Source organism: Myotis yumanensis, unplaced genomic scaffold (assembly GCF_028538775.1).
Source record: "Myotis yumanensis isolate MYYU_CA2020_CCGP unplaced genomic scaffold, mMyoYum1.0.hap1 SCAF_2, whole genome shotgun sequence".
NCBI classification, from domain to species: Eukaryota; Metazoa; Chordata; class Mammalia; order Chiroptera; family Vespertilionidae; genus Myotis; species Myotis yumanensis.
In genome coordinates this window covers 138,351,783-138,378,139 of record NW_027223753.1, presented here as the reverse complement: position 1 = coordinate 138,378,139, position 26,357 = coordinate 138,351,783, and the positions used below count along the sequence as shown (strand labels likewise).

The 26,357-nt window shown below is 40.6% G+C and overlaps 2 protein-coding genes across 7 annotated transcripts in view; one reads left to right on the top strand and one right to left on the bottom strand.

The window, feature by feature from the left end:
- Nucleotides 1-21,745, bottom strand: part of FILIP1L (filamin A interacting protein 1 like) — a 315,401-nt gene extending 293,656 nt beyond the window's left edge. The window contains exon 1 of one of the 2 annotated variants that reach the window (XM_070406093.1): nucleotides 21,707-21,745. The gene's annotated coding sequence lies outside the window, so the exon portion shown is untranslated. The remainder of the gene's footprint in view (nucleotides 1-21,706) is intronic. The other variant, XM_070406090.1, reaches the window with a different exon arrangement.
- The window catches only part of CMSS1 (cms1 ribosomal small subunit homolog), a 393,986-nt gene that overhangs the window by 298,358 nt on the left and 69,271 nt on the right, over nucleotides 1-26,357 (top strand). The window contains exon 1 of one of the 5 annotated variants that reach the window (XM_070406098.1): nucleotides 22,050-22,125. The exons of 3 other annotated variants lie outside the window; for them this stretch is intronic. The gene's annotated coding sequence lies outside the window, so the exon portion shown is untranslated. Of the gene's footprint in view, nucleotides 1-22,049; nucleotides 22,126-22,555; nucleotides 22,607-26,357 lie in introns of those variants that run through there. One more of the 5 variants, XM_070406099.1, reaches the window with a different exon arrangement.

Sequence of the window (26,357 nt, the reverse complement as noted above, 5' to 3'; positions counted from 1 at the left end):
CCTTGAAAGGAACTGTGGTAGGCACAGGGCAGGTCTCAACACATCCTCCGCTCCCCTGCACAGTCCCTCCCGCCACGGCCCCCTTGTCCGCTGTTTGCAGGCAGCCCCGCTACTGCTGCCACCACTCCCATGTACTGATGGCTCTGGACCCACTCACACCCGCTGACAGTGTGGAGCAATTGGGCTGGCGCCAGCAGTGGGTGCCAGCAGTGGCTGCTGCCCCTATCACCCCTCAGGAGCAAGGGGAGGTGGAAAAGCCCTCAGGGGCAATCAGGGCCCGCAGCTGCCATTCACACCCACTGATGGTGCCAAGCAATCGGGACCGGCGACAGGCACCAGCAGGGTGTGAGCGGTGGCTCCAGCGCCGGCTGCTGGTGTGAGGGGGTCGGCACTGGCAGTGGGTGTGAGCGACGGCTTTGGCGTCGGCAGCAGGTGCAAGTGCCGGGTGGGACCGTGGTGTGTGGGAGCAAAGAATTTTCAGTAACCACCAGAGGCTCGCCCCGATGACAGCGACCAGTGTCCCACCTTGGTCTGGCGCCCCCACTCACTTGCTCCACCATCCTGCCACAGCCAGCACCCGCCATGTTCCACACATGCCCCCTGGTGGTTAGCGCATGTCATAGCGACCGGTGGTTTGGTTGTTCCACTTGTTCCGCCGTTTGGTTTATTTGCACATTAGCCTTTTATTATATAGGATATAACCTTTGGGATTGATTATTTTCACTCAGAATAATTCTCTGGAAATTCATCTAAGTTGTTATGTGTATCAATAGTTTCTACCTTTTTTCCCTGAGTGATAATCTGCAATATGGGTATAATCATATCATTCACCATTAAAGAACATCTAGGTTGTTTCCAAGTTGGGACCATTAAAATAAAGCTGCTATAAACATTTGTGTACAGGTTGTTGTGTGAATGTAAGTTTTCATTTCTCTGGGACAAATGCCCAGAATTGCAATTGCTGGGTCATATTTTAGTTTTATAAGAAACTGCCAAATTGTTTTCCAGAGTGACTGTACCAGTTTACATTCTCACTAGCAATGTATGAGTAATCTAGTTTCTCCAAATTCTTCACCAGTATTTGGTATTGTCACTATTTTTTAATTTTAGCCATTCTGATAAGTGTGTAGTAGTATCTCATTTTGATTTTAATTAGTATTTCCCTAATGTATAATGATGTGGAATATCTTTTCATGTATCTATTTACCATCTCTATAGTCCTTTGGTGGAATGTCTGTTCATGTCGTTTGCCCATTTTCTAATTGGATTGTTTGTCTTTTACTGTTAAATCTTGCAGGTTCTCTATATATTCTAAATCCAGCATATCAAACTCAAACAGGCCAAATAAACAAGGTTTAAGTTTATGTGGGCTGCAAAACAACAAAAGCTTCAATTTTCATAGAAACGTAGGTTTAATTCGATAGAGACATGCTGAATACAAAGGACTGAAATAAATGAGTAATCGTTAACATGAAATAATAGAGCATTTTAATAAAAATTAATATTTTTTCTTGAACATTAACTTACCAGACAGTGAATAACTGAACAAATTAATAAGTGTAATGCAAATAAACCTATTTTTCTTGTTCTCCGAAAGCGAAATATTTCCTGTTGCACACACCAAACAAGTCAGTACAAGACTAATGACGTGGCCATCGGCTGCTAAAATATTTGCTGCTAGTATTAGTGGAGAGAAATGGTGCGCCTGCACTTAAGGCACATAAGGGAAATGAATGCAACATGATTACCGTAATCAGTCATTAGTGAATGTTATGGTTCGTTATTAATAATTATGTATAACAGGATATTGTAAAAATTAAGTTACAAAATGTTTATTAAAATGTTTCTAAAATATTATTATATTGGTGGGCCACATGCAAGTTTGACATGCTTGTTCTAAATAGTTTCTCCCAATCTCATGACTCTCTTTTCATTCCCTTAAAAAAGATGTTTTGCAGAGTAAAAAGTTTGTCATTTTAATTAAATTCAATTTGTCTGTTTTTCCTTTTATGGAGTGTACTTTTAGTGTCAAGTGTCGCATCTCTTTATGTAGCCTTTGATCCCAAAGATTTTCTCTTACTTTTTTTCCAAGCATTTTATAGTTTTATATTTAAGTCCATGATCTATTTTAGTTACTTTTTGTGCATTTTGTAGTTCATTTTTTTCCCTCTGAATGTCCAATTGCTCCAACACCATTTGTTGAAAGGGCTTATCTTTTTTTGTTTGTTTGTTTTTTGGTTGTTAAGTGGCATTTGTGCCTTTTTCTTTTTTTTAATATATATTTGTATTGATTTCAGAGAGGAAGGGGGAGGGAAAGAGAGATAGAAACATCAATAATGAGAGAGAACCATTGATCGGCTGCCTCCTGCACACCCCGGCACTATGGATCAATCCCACAACGCAGGCATATGCTCTAACCGGGAATTTAACCATGACCTCCTGGTTCATACTGGTAGATCAACACTCAACCACTGAGCCACACTGGCTGGGCTGTTTGCACCTTTTAAAAAAATCAGTTAGGCATATTTGCATGAGCCTATTTCTGAGTTGTCTATTCTGTTCCATTGATCTATGTGTCGATTCCTCCACCAATATACACAGTCTTTATTAGTATATATGTAAATATTGAAATTAGGTATACTGTTTTATCCTCCTTTTCAACATTGTTTTAGCTATTCTAGTTCCTTTGCCTTCCCATATACATCTTAGAATTATCTCGTCTCCATCTACCAAAAAAATTGCTATATTATTATTGGAATTAAATTAAACCTGTGTATCAATTTAGAGCAAATAGACGTATTTGCTATATTGTGTTCCAATCCAGGAACATAGTATGTCTCTCCATTTATTTAAATCACTGGCGACTCATTAACATTTATAGTTTTTAACATACAAGAACTGTTCATGTTTTATTGGATTTTCATGTAAAAGTGGAATCACACTGTTTCAAATCCACTTTTATATGAACATGCATATCTAAACTTTTTTGAAATTGTTATTTTCCACATAATTTTTAATTGGCTCTGATAATTAGTTCTGGATTTGAATATTCTTGGTTATTCGGCTAATGTCACACAGACTTATTACTTGGTTTTAAATTTTTCCTCAACCCAGGATTGGGCCTTTTTTCCAATAAAATATTCATCTAAGTTATTTGCTACCATCTAAGTTGTAGTGGCTTTATTGAATTTTTTAAATAGCTTTTTAAAATGTTTTTACTCAATAGAAACCTTTATCAGTTAATTTGTTGGTTCTTAAAATTTTATGAACAATGGCATATCTTTTTAGGAAATAATAATTTTGAGTGTTTAGGTAGGCCTGGTGATGGTACATGGTACATTGTTATTTGAAAAACCTAGTAAAATCAAAATAGCAACAAGACCATAGGTCAGTGACTGCTTTGACTCTCAGCAGTGCTGCAATGTGTCATTGCCAAGCCACTGGCCTCTTCTGTGCTGGTTGCAGCACAGCCAACTAAAAGCCACCTGTGTGTCCCTCAGCAGTTAGCAGAGTCACTAACAGCAGGTAAGAAAAATAAAGCAATATTTGTGTTGGTGGTGAGATGCTTCAGTGGGAAATAATGAGATGGAATGGAACAAGCTCTATGTTTTAGAGTCAAAAACTCTATATTTGAGTCCCAGTTCTACCATTTAACCAGCTCTTTGACTTTAGGCAAGTCATTGTATCTCTCAGGCTAAAGTTCCTCATCTGTAACCTGGTGATTATAATACCTACCTCATACTATTCTTAGAATTAAATAGGTTGTTGTATTAAAGTATTCAGCATAGTTCTTGACCGATAGCAAGCTCTTAGATACTGACTATTACTGTCATTTATTTTTGTTAACATTAACTGAACTTTGGCTCCTGCTGCCAATAGATAGCAATTCTGGCCGAGGAAATTTGCTTGTGGTGTGGATATTATGGTGCATATCTTTCTTCATTACTGGAGTATAAGTCCACATAACCTGAAAACTCTGTATCCATTACAATCTAACACAGCAACACCTTCCTAAAGAATGTTGAATTTCACAAAAATCATTGCCATATACAGGGGTGGAAACATAATATTAAAGGAAACCAGTAGCACCTTTCCAGCCATGGCGACCTCCCCACAACAACATGCCTCTCGCTAAGGACCTCGCTCATCCCTCTCGGGAAGAGGAGGAGGGGAAACACTAGAAGAAGTACCTGGTGCAGAGCCCCAATTCCTACTTCCTGGATGTGAGATGCCCAGGATGCTATAAAATCACCACTGTCTTCAGCCTGCACAGCCAGCAGTTTCATGTTCGCAAACAACCCCACGTGCTCTGTCATCCTACAGGAGGAAAAGCACAGCTTGCAGAGGATGCTCCTTCAGAAGGAAGCAGCACTAAAAGGAATCAAGATGAGCAGGAAGCCATCCAAATAAACACATTTTGGGTTAAAAAGCAAAACAACAACAAAAACAGAAGCCATTAGCTATAATTCCCCCTTTTTTAATGGCTCCCTTTAATTCAGGAAATATGTTAAAGATCACAAATGCCTCATGCAGATAAGAAAGATTTTTCATTCACTCCTGAAACCAGATACTTCGCAGTTTTGGATTGTAAATCAGATTCCAGTTAAGAATTTAGGATTCAGCCATGTATGGGATGTGGCATAGACTGGTTCAGTGGGCAGTTCTTGCTTTGCCAATTGCAGAAATCAACTTTCTATATTAAAAGGGAAGTTTCAAGTTTTTGCCAGTGATCATTTTTCATTGGTAACCCAAGAGGAGTTTTGGATTGTCATTTTGTGGGCTTTATCAGAAAGCTCAAATCCAGGATTGAATTAATCAGAGGATGCAAGATTGGGTTTCTGCACTTGCTAGTTTTGAAATCTCCTTAATGTGGGCAATAAACTGAGCATTTATCATGTATGTTAGTGTTTGCACTGAGGGCAATGAAATATAACATTGCATAACTCTGTTAAGGAGATCCTGAGAGTGTAATGTACAGCCTGATGGCAGGAGACCCTCGGGAGCTCCGAGATGCATAATCCTCTCAGAAGTGTCCGTAGGTGCCTGAGATGAATAAGCTATCATCTTTCCACATTTTCTTTTTCATTAAAAAAAAAAAAAGTATACAAGGGAAGGGAAGGGAAGAAAGAGCTGTTCTTATAGCTGGGATGGTAGGGGAAACCCAGCTGGCCTTTAGGTGATACAGTATATACAGGTGGTTCCTGTAGACTATGTAACCTTATAAGTCACTTAATTTTCCTGAGCCTCAATTTTATATTTACACAGGGGCATTCTAAAACTGTTTATACTTTCCTAAAGCAATAGTCAGATAAGATAATACAGAGTAAAGCATATTACAAACTAAAAAAAAAGTACAAATGTGCCATGTTATTCATTCCATGAGTATTTATTAAACATCCAGTGTGTACCAGACTCTATCCTAGGAATAAGGATAAAAGTCAAATAATAGGTGGTATCTAGCAGTGAGAAACTAAAATTCACCAAGAGAGACAGACTTGTGAATTTAAGTACAGTCAAGTAACAGGTGGGCAGAGGTAGAACATTCCAGCTGAAGCCATGAAATTGGACAGCTGAGGTAGAGTGGGCAAAGGGTTTTAGAGTAAAGAAAATCTAAAGTCTCATTATTGTAAAACTCATCCATGTTCAAGAGGATGAACAATGGAAAGGGAATTAGGAGGAGAAGACGTTTGACCTGGTTGCCAGTCCTTATTAAGTAGATGGAATGATGAGAGGTCAATAGGCAGAACTGGGGCCTGGGCAAGCATGGCATGAGCTGATGGCATGAGCCTCGAGACAGGAGAGGTTTTGATGTGAAAGTGGGAAGGAGTGGCCTGGAAGCAGCACTGGGGACTGGGAGACTAATGCTTCCCCAGGCTTGGAGCTTGGGCTGTGGAGCAGGAACCATCTTTTCTTGAGAGGCCAAGGTGTTGTATGTCCTGGAGGACGGGTTGTACAAGAGGTGGAACAAGAGGAGGAAAGAAGAGCCTGTGAGCAGGGTGAGCTTGTGGAGATACCAATAACAGCAATATCTCATTTATTAACCACGTATGACGGGCCAGGCACTCTACTTGACTGTTTTATACATTTAATCCTCACAGGACCCTCCCGACTAGTTACCGAGACCTGGATTTTACAGATGAGGGCGTAAGGCACAGAGAGGCCACGTGCATCACTTTGAGTCACGCAAAGTCCGCATTAGACTCATTGAGCCCAGATCTGCCAGACTGCAAAGCTGTGCTTTTGCACTGTTCACATCTTGGAAGAGATTCAGAGAGCGCCATTGGAAGGATTTGGAGGGAAGTCAGAGAGGACGGGAAGAATCTGAGGGAGAATGCAGAGTTGCATGGGAATGAAAATACAGCAGATTGAGTTGCATGATTGACTGGAGGAGCCTGTGTTTTGCTACTGGGTAAGAATGCAGGCGGTGAGGACTAGAGTCACTGAAACCTCTGGTGGATTCTGGGGCCTGGTGAGGTGAGCAGCCGCCTTGCTGCAGGTTCAAGTGGAACGCTGTCGTGAAGGTATCCTGGTGCCTTTTGAAGGGGATGCTGCTGGGCAGTTACAAAGAGGGTCTCTTTTTCCTGACTCTTCCATTCTGAGGAGTGGTCTGAGGAGGCTTAGCTCCCTGAGGTGCCAGGAGTCAGCCCTGTAGCCCAGGCAATGCAGAGCAGAGAAGGAAGTGGGGGTGATGCTGGCCTCTCGCTTGCCTGTCGGTTGGGAGCCAATTGGAGTGTGGTGCAAATTGGAATTCTCATTGGACTGCAGTGAGAAGCAAGCCGGTGCCTCAGCTTCTCCTGAGCATTGTTACCAGCTGCTGTCAGAGACAGCATTATACAGAGGCTGGGGAAGGAGGAGTTTTTCCTTCCTCATCATCCAGGCACAGCTAATGTCCTACACTCCTTTATTGAGGGGCAATTAATGCTCCAGATGAAATGGCAGCTCCTCATTGCCCACAGAAGAGGTGGTGTATTGTCTGTGGGCATAAGCCAGAACCAGAGACTTTTCTGGAAGCAAGCTTTGCTATTTGCGGGAGCAATCCAGCTGAGCAGCTGGGTAAGAGTGGTCTTCAGTGACAGGGATCAGGTTAGAAGCAAAGAAAAGGCAGAGGGTGACCACCTGAAGAAAAGTTATGACTCACAAACTTGCTTTCAGTAAAGTGCTTCCGTTGACATTACTGATTGCAGTGAAAATAAATATGCCCTTCAAAGGAACTCGTGTGCCATCTGGTCCACTCCGTGACAGGAGGGATTGGGGCGGTGAGAGGATTAATCAATGTGCTTGGAAAGGGGATAATAAGGAAAGAGAAGCAGAAGTTACCTTAGAGCCCTTCTCTTTGCATAGGATGCCTGTGGAAGAAATTGGATCTATGTTGTAAATGATTTGTTTCTCCACAGATGGGAGTTCTCTTCTTCCTTTGAATCACCCCAGCACCTCTCTTGTGTTACTCTTCATATCCATACTGTTTTATAGTTTTAATGTTTTTCCTGGTTCTCCTACGGAACTGACAGTTCCTCAAGGGCAAAGATAGTGCTGGATTCCATTCTGCATCTCCCACAATGCTTTGCATTCAGTAGCTATTCAGTGTTTGACTAAAAGAACAAACCCAAGGACACTGTGGATTCTCTGAATTTGTTAGTTCTTTATTTGGCTACCAAAGGCATCACCTTGCAAAGCCAACTTTCTCCTTTTTCAGGGACCAGGGACTAAATTATATTTTAAAGGTGTTCTGTAATACTTTGGGAATATAGGAGAGATATTTTCTGTTTAGGGAATGTTGCTAAGCCCTCTCATCAAAAATAGCCTTTCCTTCCACCTTCAAGCTCTGCCAAGGCAGAGCAGATTGGCAAGGGAAGTTTAAAGGAAAAAGCAATGTAATTTCTTTTGCTCATGGCCAAGCAGAGGCCAGTGGAGGAGAGAAATATACTAGTATGTGGTTGAGGCTTGGGATGCAAAGTGCTGTAAAAATGAGGCCTACCAACTGACTAGGGATTGCGTAGATCAAGAGTTTGTGAAAGACCTTCAACTTTTGTGTATTCCTGTGTACTCTTGTGTTCCAAGCCAGGAGTCTTTACAAGGCAACTGGTGATTAGAAGTCACCACATAAGCAGAGTAAGGGCTCTTTAAGAGGAGCCCACTGAGACCATGGAGAAGGCAGCAGCTCAGAATGGCAGCAGTAGCTGGCTAGAAAGACAAACAGAAGCCCTGCATCCTGGGCAGAACAGCTCCATTCTGAAGGCTGTTGTTGCTCCTTTAGAGACTGTCATGTAGGTATTGACATGGAATCAGGCCAGTTACAGGATAAGCATTTTAATTGTTCCAAAATCTACTCTAAGCATGAGTCTTCTGTGTACCTAAAGATCTAGAGTCCTTAGGGGTTTGTTCCCCAAATCTTTAATTGGGCTTTTTTTCTAGAAAAGTTGGAAGCATTGATTTGGCAGGTAACAGCAACCATTCTGAGTATTGAGCTAAAGGGAAGTGTGGGCAGTGAAGGGCCAACGTCAGGATGTCAGCTGCTGGCATGGACTGAATTAGAAGCCCTAGAATGGACACATCCCATGGCTTTTACCAACTGCCTCCTGGAAAATTTAAACAGGAAAACCTTTGGGTTTGGCCTGACTGGCTTTACAATAAGCAGGATTGTTCAAATAGATTGTTGCATTAAAATGGATCTGTCTCTTCTACCCTAAAGAAAAAAGTCTTTGTACCCTGAATATTGGAGACATTATCAGGGAACTTCATGTGATATTTATGTGAAGATAAATGAGAACCATGAATACGGCCTTGCCGAGATTCCTGTAGGCTTGTTCCATCAGCTGCATTAATGCACAGATTTTCAATTACTAGAAATGTCCATCTGCAACCCTTATTTGCTTGTAGGCCCAGAGACCAGATCACCAAATTGGGGCTTCTAGTCATCCTCTCAGGAGAGGTTGCTTCTTATTTCCCTGAAATGAAGACAACTACTGTCTGTGTATGTTTGGGTTGGTGTGGGCAGGCTATAGTCCACTCCGCCCCAGCCAGTTTGGCTCAGTGGATAGAGCATTGGCCCACAGAATGAAGGGTTGAGGTTTCAATTCCAGTCAAAGGCACCTACCTTTGTTGCAGTCTCAATTCCTGGCCCTGGTCAGGGCACATGCAGGAGTTAACCAATCCATGTGTCTCTCTTACATCAATGTTTCTCTCTGTGTGTCTCTCCCAACCTTCCACTCTCTCTAAAATATCAATGATTTCCCATCTTACATTTAAGTCCTTTATCCATTTTGAGTTTATTTTTGTGTATGGTGGAAGTTGGTGGTCTAGTTTTATTTTTTTGCATGTATCTGTCCAATTTTCCCAACACCATTTATTGAAGAGACTGTCTTGACTCCATTGTATGTTCTTGCCTCCTTTGTCAAATATTAATTGAGCATAGTGGTTTGGGTCAATTTCTGGGTTCTCTATTCCATTGGTCTATATGTCTGTTCTTGTGCCAATGGCTATCATCAACAAATCAAAAATGACAAGTGCTGGTGAGGATGTGGAGAAAAAGGAACCCTCTTACACTGCTGGTGGGAATGCAGACTGGTGCAGCCACTGTGGAGAACAGTATGGAGTTTCCTCAAAAAACTAAAAATGGAACTCCCATTGACCAGTGATCCCACTTCTAGGAATATATCCCAAGAAACTAGAAACACCAATCAGAAAGGATATATGCAGCCCTATGTTCATAGCAGCACAATTTACCATAGCTAAGATTTGGAAACAGCCTAAGTGCCCATCAGTAGATGAGTGGATTAGAAAACCGTGGTACATCTACACAATGGAATACTACGCTGCGGTAAAAAAGAAGGAACTCTTACCTTTTGCAACAGCATGGATGGAACTGGAGAGCATTATGCTAAGTGAAATAAGCTAGTCGGAGAAAGATAAATATCACATGATCTCACTCATTTGTGAAATATAGTGAACAACATAAACTGATGAATGAAAACAGACCCAGAGACAGAGAAGCATTGATCAGACCATCAAACCTCAGAGGGAAGGTAGGGGAGGGTGGGGGTAAGGGGGAGAGATCAACCAAAGGACTTGTATGCATGCATATAAGCCTAACCAATGGACACAGACACCAGAGGGGTGAGGGCATGAGTGGGGGGGGGGGGGGGGGCAATGGGGGAATAAGCACACATATGTAATACCTTAATCAATAAAGAAAAAAATAACTAAATAAAAAAATTAAAAGCAATGAAAAAATATCCTTGTGTGAGGATTAACAAAAAAAAAAAAATTTGTTTTTTTAAAGATAGCCCTCTCTGCCCAACACCACCCCCCACAATCATGCCAAGTGGCAGGGTGGGGCCACATGGCAGCTTGCTCTGGCCGAGTATTCAGGTGGATTGGTTGGAGGCCTCTTCACTAAATGGCTCACCCTGACCTCTGCCCAAGCAAGAAACAGAAGATCAAGATGACATAGCTGTGGTCGCACCAAGACTGTTAACTATATCAGTTATCTCTGTTTGTTTATTTTAGAACTCTGAGCTTCTTTTTCTGTTCTTTTTTTCTTCTTCTTCTTCTTCTTTTTTTTTTTTTTTTTTACAAAAAAGTTGAACCACATTTTGTTTGGGATACTCCAGGGAGATTTAGCAAACAAAACTGTTAGCAGTCACGACTTTGTTTAAAGGACAATGGCTTGGAGCACAGGCCTGTCTTCTCAAGACCCAGAGGACAGTGACCAAGGCAGCGAAGAGCCAGTGCAGAGCTGGCTGACCAAGGCCTGCTTTCACAAAACCTAGGAATCCAAAGTTTGGGGTGAAGGGCCTCCAATTTTGCAGAAGTGCAGACAGGGTAGCCCTGTTGCTTTAGTGATTTACACCAAATGCCCTCACCTTGTTAACTCTCCTCAAGAAATTCAGGAAAAGTGGGGAGGGAAACACTGTGTTTTGCCTTACCATTGAGAGTGGCTGAGGACAACCCTTTTTATCGGGAGCAGGCTCACTGTCCAGCCATTGTCATCCTTGTTTCTTTCCTTCCATAGTTTTTACCTCTATAGTCACTTCTGTCTGTAACAGCCAAAACTTCACCTGTGCTGTCATTCTAATCTTCCTATTAAAATATTTGCCTTTATCTAACTTCTCCTCATGATATGGTTTGTATTTGTAGGAAGCTTTATGGATGAGTTGTTTCTTATACTATAGTTAGCTACAGCTATTGTTCTTTTAACCTTGTCTTGGACAGGGTGTTCACAAGAACACTTAACAAGAAGTATTATTTCAGTTTCCTCTAACAGCATACAAATATTGATGCCTGTGTTGTTTTTTCTAAACCATTTACAAAGCTGATTTAGTAGGTAATGTATTCTCCTACTAAAGATTAAGATAGAAATAACGTGTTATTGAATTTGGCCAATAATATTGATTTGGGGGTGGCAACATTCCTTTCCAAGTTCGTAAAACACATGCAAATTGTAGGGATTTAAACTAGTAACATCCTTTTTAACACATGTTTTTGAAAACTCAGTTTATCCTCCAAAAAGGCGCTTTTTTTTTTTTTTTTTTACCATTTACAGTTCCTGTCTAACAACTTCATAGCCTACAAGTAAGACTAAAATGTGATTAACATGTCAACTAATTCTGAGGCAAAAGGGAATTCCAGGAAAGCTCAGTAATCACTGAAAAGGGTAGTTAAATGGCTGTAAAATTAACCATTTTTAACTTAACACACAGCATTTCTCCTGTATCCTTTAAGCAATACTGACAAGGTATTTCCTGGAGATTAATGACAGTCCAAGTTAATGGCCTGGGGGAAGGTCATTAATCCTTACACAAAGGTAGTTTGGAAAGTAGAAATGAAAAACAACTGCTAGCTCAAGATGATGGCATCCCAGGAGACGTTTCAGAAGATTAGTTCCCTTTTCAGAAGCCCATACTTGCTACTGTTCTCACTCTCCCTTCTCCATACGACATACCTCAGACTCAGGTTTTCATCCACCTAGGATGCAATTAAGCTTTTGAAAGTGCCTTATAATCTCTCTTTCACCAAACAACCCTATTTATCAATGAGCTTTCTCACTTAAAACTCATCTTGGACGTCATTCATTTTACATAGCTTTTCATCATCAGACTTTTTGATTGGTTTGGAGAGAATTGTCCTTGGGAGTCTAGAAATCAAGGCAGTCAGAATATACCTTCTGGGGTTTTGGTCAGAAAATATGTGTGCTGTAAGATATGCAAGAAATATGAAATTATTGTATCAGTGGTAGGCTGGGATCCATGAAACAATCAGACCAGTAAATCAGAAGAGGTTAACTCCTCAAAGGGACACACAAACAAGTTGGTACAGTCAGGATACCATTACAAGCAGAAGTACAACCTTCCAGACTGAAATAACCCAGAGACGTACTTGCAGGTGATGATGTCAGACTTTTAGGAAGCTCAGGTCTCCTCCAAGCCAGCGTAGGTTGTACCCATTCTGCATGTTGGCTGACCTGGGTCTGTTCCAATGACCTTCCCCTCTGGCCAGATTTAGTAACCTCACGATTATGCAAGATACAGCATGACCTCTGGAGCAAGAAGGACTCTTTAGAGATAGCAGGAAATGGTGGCAAAGGGTCTGTAGTCACCCTGTGAAGAACTGTCTTTAAAAACTCCACTTTGGCTCAAAGAGCAGTGGAGAGCTAAAGAATGATCTTAGTTGAAAAGGAGATCTGCCTTTGTGCATGGGCATCCTCATCTGTAACTTTGCTTCCCTGGTAAGGGCTGTAGGATCCAGAAGCTCACACCCTTGCCTGTGCGTGGGCATGCTGCTCGCCTTCCTGCTAAGAATGTAAGCTTCCTGGGGAAATCCTTCAATGAGTTCAACCTCATCTGATTCCTGCATGTGGTGTCCAACTGGTTGTTCCACTGATCCCGAGCTACACTCTGATTCCTGTAGTATATTCTCACATTTGGAAAATTTTAAATAACTGAGGTTATTTTGTTGCTTAAAAAGAAAAAAAAAGGAGCTACAGTTGGCCCTCAATAACTACATGTTCCTCATCCCCCAATTCAACCAACCACAGACAGAAAATACTCTTAAGAAAAATGTTACACTGTTGCTGATGTACTATTGTAGTTAGACCTATGATGGTTGCATCTGTGCTGAATGTGTAGAGATGGTTTTTCTTGTCATTTTGCCAAAACAATACAGTATAACAACTATTTACATAGCATTTACATTGTATTAGGCATTATAAGTCATCTAGAGATGATTTAAAGTATATAGGAGGATGTGCATAGGATATATACAAATACTATACCATCCTATATAATGAAAGTCTAATATGCTAAGTGTCCAACCCATTCATTCGATCGTTCGACCAATCTCTCTGATGCACTGACCACCAGGGGACAGATGCTCTGACTGGTAGGTTAGCTTGCTGCTGGGGTCCAGCCACTGGGGACTGGGCGAGACAGGCTGGACACACCCTAGAGCCCTCCTGCAGTCCCTCCCCGGCCCTGATTGTGCACTAGTGGAGTCTCTCAGCCTGGCCTGCGCCCTCTCACAATCCGGGACCCCTCTGGGGGATGTCAGAGAGCTGGTTTCATCCCGATCCCTACAGGCCAGGCCGAGGGACCCTACTGGTGCACAAATCCATGCACTGAGCCTCTAGTTTTATATAAGAGACTTGAGCATATGCAGATTTTGGTGTCCTCAGTGGTCCCGAACCAATCCCCTGTAGATAATGAGGTATGATTTTGCTGAAAATTAGTAAGATAACTGAAGTATGCTAAAGGAAACTCCAAGGAAAATGTTTTCTGGTCAGTGGGGCAAAGGGTAGATATGCAAAAGCCCCAATAAAATGGCAACTGGCATTTTGCCACTAGCATGTATCTGATCTAATTCTGAAAGCATTAAATACTTGTATATTTTGAAACACAGCCAAGAGATGTAAATTTGTAGCTACCAGTTCAAATGGAACTACTGTTTTAGGGCTGGCTGTAGGTACAAGTGAAAATCTTTATGTTCTTCCATAGTCTCAAAAAAATTATTATTTATATACAGATTAGTTCCACTAGACCTAGCTGGACCTTTTGAGCTCTCTGCAACTGAAATTGCCTTGTACAAATGAACTATCCAGATGTGGATGAGAACATAATAATAGAATTCTTGCTGAAACAACTAGACTATTTAGGTCATGATTGTAGTTTTATGATACCATCTGGGAAAATTACTAAATACATATGAATTTGGGGTAAATTAAAGTTTTTCTCGCTTCAGTAGGCATTCTGACCTCCTTCAGCAATTTGCAGGTACTGGAATTTCCTGGTCACTTTGCTTACTTTAAGACAGTGGTTCTCAACCTTCCTAATGCCGCAACCCTTTAATATAGTTCCTCATGTTGTGGTGACCCCCAATTTCATTGTTACAAATTGAACATAATTAAAGCATAGTGATTAGTCACAAAGACAATATGTAATTATATATGTGTTTTCCGATGGTCTTAGGCGACCCCTGTGAAAGGGTCGTTCAACCCCCAAAGGGGTCGCAACCCACAGGTTGAGAACCACTGCTTTAAGAGCATCTGCTTCACCATTGCTGGAAAGAGACAAGAGACTGGTGGCAAACAGCAGTGGGTAAAATGACCTCTATGTGATATGATTGGGAGAGTCTTTGTACTTAGTTAAAGATAATACAGCATAAAATACAAAAGAAGAGTGATGGGTCTACAGCCGTCATAGTTTGAGTTGGAGCCTTCCTTTCACACACTGGGCAGGTATCTAATGCATCAGTACAGTCTTTCTGAAAGCTGACCTAACCACTTAACATGAGGATAGTAGAACCTGCTAGTTTGTGTACAAATACTGTCTTTCCAAATTAGGAAAGAACAAGTAAAACCTTGTGGAAGTGCCTTGTTTTAAAAGGAGTCATTTAATGCTTTCCCATTAACGTTCTCCCAAGGTAGTGTTATATAATTACTGCTACATGGGGGAAGTCATTTCCCATTCTGAAATAATTTACACACATTTAGGAATTTCATTGTCTCCTCAGAATCCTCTGGGCTATGAGCCCAGAAGTTTTCACTTTGTGAGTGTGGAAGTTTCATTAGATGATTTAAATTTTATGGCAGGAAAGAGCAAAATAATTGGGAGGGGGGGAGAAATAGTCACTTGACTATGGCTAGAGAATCTCAGGAAAGATAGATATTTCTATCTTTAACATTAATTAATGCTTTGCTTTAAATAATCAATTTTCTGGTGTGTTTTTTTAATGCCAAAACCACAAAATTTGGCATTTTAAATTCATACCTGTGCATGGGTGTGTGTAGTGTTTAAAGTAGTGGTTCTTAGGGTCCCAAAGATAACACATCATTCAGATATCAGGTCCCTCAGTTTCTAGATGATGTTTCTAGTCCCACTGTTCTTAATTTGGTCCAAGGAATCCAAAGTTTTGTGTCTGTGTGTGTTCTGGGCCTTGTAGCATTTATTCATTTCTGAGAAGTACCTGGCATACTTTTTTTTGTTAATATATTTTTATTTATTTCAGAGAGGAAGGGAGAGGGAGAGAGAGATAGAAACATCAATGATGAGAAACATCGATTGACTGCCTCCTGCATGCTCCCTACTGGGGATGGAGCCCACAGCCTGGGCATGTGCCCTTGACTGGAATCGAACCCGGGACCCTTCAGTCCACAGTCTGACGCTCTATCCACTGAGCCAAACCAGCTATGGCCATACTACTTTTTCAAGATAGAATTTTGTTAGACCCAATCTATGCCACCATGGTGGGGGTTTTCTGTCTTAACAATATAATAATAGCTCCTGATTGTTGAACACTTATGTGCCACTAAATATAACACTTTATATTTCTCATTTTATTGCTCCCAACAAGGACAGTTATTGTCTCCATTTTATGACTGAGGAATCTGAAGGCTTTGAAAGTTTAAGTAACTTGAAGATCACACAGAACTAAAATTAGAACCCATGATGCCATCCAAGGAAGCCCATGCTCTTAGACATTATGTATTCTAATAAAAACATTCATTGATTGGTTTAGTTTTAATAGGGATTTTGTCTGATATCTCTGTATTCAAACATCCCTTTCTATGTTCTAGTGGTTGAGCATTGCTCCTTATCTAGATGCTACTATGTTATAATTCCAAGATCAACTCTGTATTGTAGGATCCAGAAAGTGCCTAGCATTTGTTTGTTACATAAATAAATCAATGAATAAATGTTTGCCCCTCCCAAACATGACCAGGGCCATCTTTTTTCGTGATACTCTCCCATAGTTAGTGTAGGCTGTGGTGGTGGCAACGGGGTGGTGACTCTTGCTTTTAACAGATACCATGCATGCAATAATGTCTACTGATCACTAAAATGAACTGATTTTCCCTTGTAATTGTGTATTTGGCAGAAGCCAGCAGTCTTTGGTCAGTTTCTCAAGACGGCATTTGGGAGGCAGCTACATGAGGTTTTTGCCCGTGGCTTTTTCCATCAGACCATGCAATTTTGACAGTGTCACAGGAGAGTGATTAGAAAGTTGAATTTCTGTAGCTTGATCATTTTTAACTATCTCTAGAAACAGAGGTGTCTTTCTCTGCAGCTAACTAGTTCTGAGACTTTGGGAAAACACACAGGCCTCAATTCTTCATCTGTAAAATGATGAGTGGGGGTGGACTATACCAGTTGTTTGTCACGGCTTCTTTTTCCTTTGTTTATTTTAGTACCCTAACATTTCTGTTTTTATTTTTTCCCACTGAAAACCTCTGCAAGCACTCCAGTACATCAACATGAAACCAGAATCTGTGAATTGAAGTTTGCAATGGAAGGCTTTTAATGTAGAGCCACATAGGTAGTGATTCTAACATCGTTTTTGCATTTATTTTATTAAGGGATGGTTTACATGCAGTAACGTTCACCTTGTATAGTGAACAATCCTGCAAATTTGACAATTCATACAATCATATAACCATGGTAACAATCAGGACATAAAACTGGAATGAACAATTCCAGTTCCAATGCATGTGTGTCTGGTGGATCGTTAGAGAATAGTTTCAACAGACGGGGAATACCTATGTAAATGTTACAGGGATTTGCAAATGCTTAGCTTAAAACATTTTTTAAAAAATTTGTTTTGTTTTGTATTGCCTTTCCTTTTGTTTCAGCTCTATGTGGCATCAGGGAGTAGGGCGAGTTTTAGAGAATATTTTTCTCTAATTGTCAAAGTTCAAGAGGGAAATCACAGTTTGATATTGTCAGATGATCCTGGATGTCCATAATATGCTGGTATCCTTGTCCACAATATTCTAAGCATAAGTAGAATATAGGGCTACATTATGGGCCTTAGCACAAATAGTTATAGATAGTTCTAACTCTAGCCAAATGGTCTTATTTATTTTTTTATATTTTTAACCAAAAATTGCCAAACAAAAATTATGATGGAAAATAACTGATTTTTTTAAATTAATCTCCTAAAAACTAATTTTATTTAAGGAACAAGTCTCCATCTCAATAACATACTTTTTTCCCTTAATATAAAGTTATTTTTGCATTGGTTGGGGTGATATATAGTAATAATGTTTTTAAATTCTGAACTACTAAGGGCACCTGCTTAGAAACTAAAACTGAAATGGAAAGCACAAGGCTTAACCCCGCATGCTCCCTGATCAAATGCAAAGGTTCTTAAAATAGCTTCGTGTGAAGATGTTCAGAGCAGCTGAAAACCAAGATGTTGGTGTCCCTCGTCACAACCTGGTAGTTTAATACCAGGGCTCAGAGGCAGCTGCCTCCGCCTCTTTGTTTCCAGGCCAGGAGCTGCAGCTCTAAGGAGAAGCACAGAAGCAGCCTCTGCCTTGTCCACCTCGCTATCCTCCCTGAATTCTACTTCCCTGGTGAGGGGATTGTCCCTAGACCCATCATGAAGACCTACGACATTCGTTTCCAGCCATCAGTAGGACGGAAAAGTAGCTTTAAGTTTCCAAACAATTGCAGCAAACTTTAATTAAGTAGACAGTAAATTCCAGGGACAATGTAAGGAAGAACTGAAGTCTTGTGTGTTTGATTGGTCATGGCTAGTACCCGGTAGTGCTGACTGTGTCTGGTGTCCTACACACTGTTCCCCTAGCAGCTTAGTCACAGCTGATCAGTGTGCTCTCTCAAAATATGTCAGAAAGACCTCCTCCTCCACGAAGACTGTTCTGTGCAGCTCCGCCTATCTTGGCATGGCTCTCAGTTGACCATGCTTTTCCATTTTTCCATGTAGAAACTGTTTTCCTGTCATGTTCTCTCTACCCATGATGAACTGCTTTTCTCAAGGCCCACTTATGCTTCCACCAGAAGCAGGACCTAGACTGGGTGGGCAGTAGCACCGATCTGATGAGACAGTGTTTTATGTTGTCGGGCTGGTGGTAGCACTCACTAACAGTTTAAAACTCCACTTGCATTTACATACAGGTGAATATACTATGCTGTTTCTGTCCAAAATGAAAGAAAGAAAGAAAAAGGAAGGAAGGAAAGGAAGGAAGGAAGGAAGGAAGGAAGGAAGGAAGGAAGGAAGGAAGGAAGGAAGGAAGGAAGGAAGGAAGGAAGGAAGGAAGGAAAGAGAGAAAGAGGCAGTAGCTTTTATCTCTTTTAGTAACTAAACTGATTTTTCGAGAGCCAGAGGGAAGAACTGCAGGGTGAGTACCCAGAGGGAAATGGAGGCAGGAAGAGGATGTGTGTGGGGAGGCCAGAAACTCTCCCCTAGTGGCATAGTTTCCAGTGTCTGCTTCCACCTCAAGCAGTAGGTAGGAGCTGTGAGTACTCATGTTGAAAACTCAGAATTTTTCTAGTCTTTCATTTTAGAAATTACTTAATGACACTGTGCATTAGAGAGAAATTAGCTGGGCTAGTCTCTTCAACAACTAAAACCTAGTTTTCCACCTGCTGAACAGGGAATAATACCTGCCTTTCCTTTTGCATGGGGCAACCATAGGATCAAGTGAGTGACTTATACTGAAATTCCATAAACAATGTAAAGCATTTCATAGGCATAAAATGCCATAGATGTTATGATTGATGCCCTCATAACATCTCCTCCACCAAGGTGAGAAACACACGATGGCCACTCTTTCAGATGCAGCCTCCAGTGACTGCCCAGTTCTCTCAGACAGATTAGACAGAGACATCTTGAACCTCCATCACATTGGAATCCGGGATAGCTATGAGACTATAGTACCAACTTTGTTCCAATGTCTTCCTTAGGGACTTCCTGTCTGACCCAATTCTGAAGGAACAACCTACGAGGATGGGAGCCTTTTGTCTAATATCTGTAGTTTAGAACAGCAGAAATGTCAGCATCCTTCAAGAAGGCGCAGGAACTTGCACTACAATGTGTATTCAAACTTGACTATTTGATTACTTAGTCTGTGGCCTTGTCTCCAATTCTCACAGACACTAAATAACCTTTATAAGTTGAAAAACATAATTGCAGGGGAGGGCGTCCTTCAGTTTCCTTTTGATCAGAAATGAGGGAGAAAACACTTATTTACATGGTAAATAATATGAGCAATACAGAGGTTCAAATCACCAGTAATTGGACCCTCTGTGAAGATTCCTACACTCAGCATGTGGAAACCATATTTGCCTAATTCACTGCTGCATCCCAAAAATCCCAGCACATAGTAAGCACTCTAAAACATTTGCTGAATGAATAAACAAACGAGAAAACAAATTAAGCCCTTTACTATAAAAGTGCTTCCCCTAATTATAATGAAACAGGAAAAAAAACTAATTTTGTGCTCAGCATGAATTGCTATTAAATACTGGTGGTCAGTAGTTTAAGCAACTAACATTTTAAAAATGTTTTAATCCAACATTTTAGAGAAACAAGGCATGTATTTCAGTAGTAATGAAAATTTTGCTTTAAAACAAAGAATAATATGCACTCTGTTCTGAAGAGAGAATACAAGGCCCTTTACTTTTAGTTTTTTCCATCCTTAGAGACTAAACTTTTTTTTTAAATTGTACTTCTTTGTTTATAATCAATACTTTCCTTTGCCCCAGAATTTTACCAATTTTTTTTGCATTGGTTATCATAAAAACCCAAACCCATATTGCTTTGGGAAATTATTTGGAAAAGTCTCAGAGTAGACCTGCCTTAATTGCCCTACATATTTGTTTGAAAAAAGTAAAAATAACCCTAAACATTATCTGCCTTCAAAAAGTTTTAATAGCAAATAGCTCTTAAATTATTTATGCTGATTTTTAATTAAATATTATAGGAGTTTCATAATACTGTCAACTAACGGATTCTGTGGAGATATATTTATTTGGAATATTTGTTTTTGAGGCATAGAAAATTGATACAGGCACACCTCAGAGATTGTGGTTCAGTTTCAGACCACTGCAATAAAGCAAGTATCATACTAAAGTGAGTTATAATCTTTTTGTTGGTGGAGGGTCTTGCCTTAAATTTGTTTTAACACACACACACACACACAACATCTGCGAAGTGCATTAAAGCAGCGCACAATAAAACAAGGTATACCTATATCTTAGAAAGTGTCATTGTAGGAAAAGCATTTTTGTTGCAGCTGAAGGAATATTGCCTTAATTTGAGAGAATTCTCTCCAGTAGTACAATATTACATGCCCTCCTTTATACAGTCCTGGTGCAAACATGGAGCATGGTGAGTGTGATTAAGCAATACATAGTTGGGCAAAAGTCGCTTTACCCATTAGTTGTTCCTAATACAAGAATAAACTGTTTTACATACTCACAACTGTAAACCTACTTTTGCCCACCCCTGTATATGCATTGCACCTCTAGTAATCCTTCTTGAGACTTGCACAGATATCGGGGCGGGGGGGGGGGGGGGGGTAAGATATGTGATCATCTGTCATTATGAAGAGAAATATCAATGATTATGTCAAGTATTATAGCTGACATATTTATATTGTCTGTTGATGGGGGCTCCAGTATTCAAAACCATGCAATCACTCTAAACATTGACTAATACTCCCACTGAGCAAGTACAACGAGCAGAACTTTCTCTGGTATTATTTGGCGCAATCCAGCATCATTTCCTGTTGACATTGAGTTGTGATGTGCAGTGGATATCCAATCATGTTCTTTGAGGTGATAGCTAACCGTCACCACTACCCCCCAGGACCTTCCAAAAACCCTGCCTCAAAAGTCTGCTTCTGTTCTCTGTCTCCCACTCACCAAATCTTAGCATTAAGGAAATGGGAACAAAAATAAAGAAGAATGCACTCTAGTTGCCATTTTATGTTAGTTTCTTCTGTCTTTCCATGAAAAGAGAATTCCTCCTCTCCAATCTAGCCTATCCAGTATAATTCTCCATTTTCATCACATCGTGATGGTTCTGAAATTATATATTGATCATTCACATCAGTTTATAAAATCAAGCTACTAATAAGAAAAGTTATTTGCCCAAACCGTTTTTTAACTTTTTAACCATTTGTCTTACTCTTAAGAGGAGAACAATTTAAAATTTCATTTTGGTTTTCTTGCATGCCTACCATTTTGGCAAAACTAACTGTCAGCATAGTTCTATTTTGCAAGCCCCTCTTACTCATATTAGTCTAAAAATCATCATCATCATAAGCCCTTAATCATACCTGAGATTACTGCATCCCCTTGATTATATCCAGAAGATCCTGCTCCTGGAGAGCAGTGTTGGCAATTCCCAGATGTTGGATTACACAGAAACATCCCCAAAGCCTGTCCTCAGAAGCGATTGAGACACTTACCTCACTGCACAGGCACCTTTGCTTGATCACACCCAGCAGTCCTCTCTTATTCCCACCAAAAGCCAATAGTGGAATCCAAGGACCAGCACCAATGTTTTCTTCTTTTCTTTTTGCACACTCTCTCAGTTTTCGTTCTGGGGGCTTCAAAGCCACAGAGTATTTGCAACCAGGGGCCACTAACAATTCTGTAAAGGAGAGGCAGTGGGGAGCCCAACACTAACTGGGCCCAAACACTAAATATAACCCTCTTCACTCGCCGGCCAGTGTCCTTCATACTCTGAAGACAGGCGACCTTGCAGAATCCTTCACCCCACGGCTTGCCAGTCTCCACGGAAGAAAGGACCTAACTGGACTGGGCTGCAGGATGAGGTGACCCAAAAGCCAGGAGCCATCTGCCCAGAGCAGACAAGTAGTGGCAGGTATAGGCTCTGTGAGTGAGTGTGTGTGTGTGTGTGTGTGTGTGTGTGTGTGTGTTTGCATGCCTGTGCCCAGCAGCTGCTCTCCAGATTAGAAGACACCACTCTTTGGCAGGCAGCTCTGAAACACCCTCGTGGGTAATTTCAAATTCATGTGCACATCTTGGCTGAGAGAAGAAACTTCCCAGTCACAACCTGGGTCCCCTTCTCTGCCCTGTCACTGCCCCAGATACACTGTGAATCACAAACAAGCAGCAGTGCCAGCATCTTAGGAACAGAGGCCCAGATGGACATGCAATTGCACCTCCTTCTGTACCCTGCAACCATGAACCGATGCAGCCTTGCTTGAGATTTTTTAAGAAACAAGGGCATGACCTCTTCTTTGACAGCCATAACCCAAGGCACTGAAGAGAGTCGCTGTTATTAACACTGTGTTGAACTTGAACTTGAATGCCTGCCTGTTCCGTTCACTGTCACATGAGATGTGAGTACCAATTGCTGAGCAAACTTGAGAGCAACATCCAAATGTGTGCTGGTATTTATTGTTATTTCAGTGTTTGTTTTATCGTATTCGAGTGTTAAGAGAAATCTCACACATTAGATTGCTAAAATTTGAAGAATCTAAATTTCTCTAAGTGCCATCGCTTGGTCCAACTGGAGTAGGAGGGGCAGGAAAAAGGAACTTGCTCATTTTTTCAGCAAGCGTGGATTGAGTCAGTCGTTAGGTATCAGATTCTCTGCCAGACAAACCCACCAACCACCAGCGCTCAATCTGTGAATTCTTATGTAATCTGTACAGCATTCCTTTAAATTAGTCCTGCATTGGTGACCAAATAAGAAGACCAATGTATGTTAATATATGTGTGTTTATATTTTTCTGAATCAATTTATATACTTTAGTGTAACCATTCTAAAAGATAAATACAATCTTCTACATAACCACAGCATGACAATCAAATTCAGTAAGTTAACCTTGATACAATATTAATTTCTAGCCCACGATTCCCATTCCACTTTTCACCAAATGTCTCAATAATATATTTTATAGGGGAAAAATTACTTTTTTCTGTGGTCTAGGATTATGTTACATTTAGTTGTCAAGGGTCTCCTTTAATTTTAAACAGTTCTGCAGCCTTTCCTTAAAGTCTTTTGTGACTTGACATTTTTGAATAGTAAAATGTGCCTTAATTTAGGGTTTTGTGATGTTTCCGCATAATAAGACTGAGTTTGTGCATTTTTTGCAGCAATACTAAAGAAATAATGCTTCTTGGTTAATCGTATCAGGAGACTCATAAATGGTGTTGGTCCATACCAGCCCTACTTGGTTAAGGTGGCATCTGCCAGATTTCTCTCCTTTGCAATTAATAAATATTTTGTGAGAAGACATTTAGATTATGTAAATATATTGCTCCTAAATAAACTGTCTACTGCAGAAAGAGCTTTCCCTTCTCCCCTATTTATTTTTGTATTTATTTATGTCAATATGCACTTGTAGATTCCTATTTTAGTCAGTAGATTATAAAACATTAATATCATTATTTATTTTGATGCCTAGATTATCTGATTTGGCCAGTGGGGGCCCCTTCAAGCTGTGTTCTTTGAACACTTTCTTGCTTTTTGGCACAAGAAAATGTTCCAAGTGCATTTTATACTTTCTCTACTGAGCCCTGGAATTAGCCACACTTTCTGGAAGACCTGAGTCCTTTATGGAAAACCTTATATGGAAATGGAGATCTGGGCATTGGGTGTGCTCACTGACCTGAAATGTTCCCATTGCTTACAGGCTCTCTCAACCAAAAGAACTTGGAAATAGACACACACACACACACACACACACACACACACACACAGCCATATCTGTTTCTCTGTCTATCTCTATTACATACAGTGAAAGCACACATTGATAGCTCCAGTTACAATCTAATGCCATAGACATTCTAGCTTTTTACCTTTTCCACATTTGTAACTCCCTTCACTAACCGTGCTTTCTGTTATTCTCAAACTCTTTATTTATTCGCTCATTGCCCTGTGTGTAACCAGTCTTCCCACCCTGACAGCTCCTTTCTTGGTCCTGACAGTGTTCAGCTCCATCAGCCCTAATCCCTCTAGGAAAGGGAATGGCTTCTCTAAAGGTTCGTATTCCTGCCTCCTCATGGGCAACCAAATAAAGAAGGGAAATATGAAGAAAAAATATTCCTAATCCTTTAGTGGTCATTTTTTAATTGACTCTGAGCTTCCTCCCCTGTGGAGGTTTTGCACTGAAAAAAAGATCACATCTTAGGGCTGTGTGGGCAGTAACATTCTGTGAGTCGGTCAGTTGATGGCCTGAAAATGATCCAGGAAAACCTACCCCTGTGCTTTTTGCTCAACTTTGACTAGCAGTTGTTACTACAGATGTCTGGAAGGTGTTGAAAGAGATAAATAGTACAAGTTCTTGAAAATGTGGTGATTTGTTTCTCCTTTTTTGTTTGTTTTGATGAATTTTTAAAAAATTGATAAGAGAAACACGGGGTTCTTGATAGCAGAACTGGATCACAGGACCTCAGAGACAGAGCTCTCTGTGTATGCCTCACATTTTCTTGTCCCAGGTTCCAGATCCCATCCTTCCCACTGTCCTCTCTCAACCCCGGGTGGACTACTAGTATGTTCCTCCATGGTATTCCCAAGGCACCAGAGCTTAACCACACCTTATCCTCAGTCGCACTTCATTGCAATTGCCACCAGCATACTCGTCTCTCCCCTGATAGCCCGGGAGTTCCTGGAGAGCAGAGTGCACCTCCCAACATCGTGGCCCCGGCCCCAGCACACAGCCAGTGCACAGTAAATATGTACTGACTGGAGAAGGTGTCACTGACCACTTAGACCAAGTGGACAAAGGAAAGAAGCAACCCTAGAGGAAAGCCAAGTTGCAACAGCATCTCACTGAACTGGAAGGTAAAGAAATAAGGAAAACACACATTAAACCTATCAGTCATTTATAAATTCCAGGGTTTCAAACTTTTTTTCTAACAGACATTTTACCAGCAGCAAAATTGACAGATTTAAATGTCACATATTATCTCATCCTTCATGAGTTCCCTAAGGATGGGTTTAATGACCTATACATAAAAATAAAAGGTCTAGATAGTCCACAAAATAGAAAGCATCTCCAAATGAAGAAATATTCTTGGGAAAACCTGGTAATTGAGGAGTGCCTCTCTCTTCCTTTGAAACCAACCTGTACCAATATTTTGGAATTATACATATTGTAGGGTTTCATATTTTTCTAAAGTGAGAATGGCACTAATGGTTTAACTTTGAGAGAGAGGGAGAGGAAGATGAGGAAAACATATTCTTGACCTCAGAATCTTGTTGCAAATAATTTGTACTCTTCAGTTTCCAGGGGCTATTTCTTCATATACTTCAAGAATGCCAAAATACCAGGTGACAGCTGTTTAAGCTCTAAGACATTCCTCAAGCGTCCTATTTTGATGTCATTACGTAATGCTTTTCTCTTGGCATAGCTGTCATCACTCAGTAGCTTTGTTAATGTATCACGGCATGGCTGTCTTCATTTTTGCACCTATATTACTCTTTCAAATAGGAACTGGTTCTCTGAAAACTAGAGAAAAAAAAGGAGAAAAGGAACAATTTCAGCAACATCTCAAGTTGAACCAATGTTTTCTCCTTGGCTAGAAAGTTCCTTTGTAAATAGGAAAATATATGAGAAGTCTTTTTCTCCTCTCAGCCCTTCTTCTCTTTAAAAACGTTAGTTCACTCTAGTCTTGTTTTCTTTTCTAACTGCACATCTTATCAATAGACATGTATCAGCAGAGAATGTATTTAATTTTTTTAGCTCTAATCTTGCTTAGTAACTGTTGTCTCTGATAGCCTGAAGGACAGATGTACACATCTGTAAGTACACAGTTTTCAGTTCACTTCAACAGATATTTACTGTGTGCCCCCAATTTACCGTGTGCTATGCAAGGTTTGGTGCTATACAGATAAAGTGTTAGTTACACCGTCCTAGTCCCTCAAAAACTCTAGTAGGAGAGGCACATGTCAAAATTCTAATTTTAATGGGCTGGCGTTATAAGGTAGTGCTAAATGTAATTTTGTCTGACTGAACCTGAGTTGCAGGTCACGGAAGCTGCACAGAGTGGGGGTGGGTTGGAAATACTTGAACTGGACACATTGGGAGAGAGGAGTAGATTCCTGCCAGGGGAGAGGTAAGGAGAAGGAAATTCTCTGCAGAG